Source organism: Etheostoma spectabile, chromosome 8 (genome assembly GCF_008692095.1).
Source record: "Etheostoma spectabile isolate EspeVRDwgs_2016 chromosome 8, UIUC_Espe_1.0, whole genome shotgun sequence".
NCBI lineage: Eukaryota > Metazoa > Chordata > Actinopteri > Perciformes > Percidae > Etheostoma > Etheostoma spectabile.
Window position 1 is genome coordinate 28,759,917 of NC_045740.1, and position 394 is coordinate 28,760,310.

At 41.4% G+C, this 394-nt stretch overlaps 1 protein-coding gene across 1 annotated transcript in view; it reads right to left on the reverse strand.

Annotated features, from left to right (window-relative positions):
* Window positions 1-394, reverse strand: part of LOC116694173 (neural-cadherin) — a 100,979-nt gene that overhangs the window by 33,788 nt on the left and 66,797 nt on the right. The window lies entirely within an intron of this gene.

Sequence of the window (394 nt, forward strand, 5' to 3'; positions counted from 1 at the left end):
GAGAGCTCCGCAGCAATTCAGCACACAGCAGATAGCGCGGGACAGGAAGACGAGCACAAAAACAAAATAAAACATCCGGTTAATTTTCTGAATAAAATAGAGCGTGCTCACGGCGGATCGTATTTCACTGCACTACACCTTGAAAACACAGCACAGAGTTGTCTCCTCTCTATAGAAACAAACTGTTGTTGGTTTTGTGGTTTTATTCTATATCAATTTTGCGAGATCTCCAGACTTCAGCTGTCAGTCATGGCCACAGTCGTTTCGCAACAAATCCGGACCTGGTGGGCGTTGATGGACGGTTGAGCATAAGATTTACTTATGATTTGTGTTTTCAAATGTATGTCTGTGTGTGTAATGAAATGTCATAATGAGTATTGTCAAAGAAAAGATT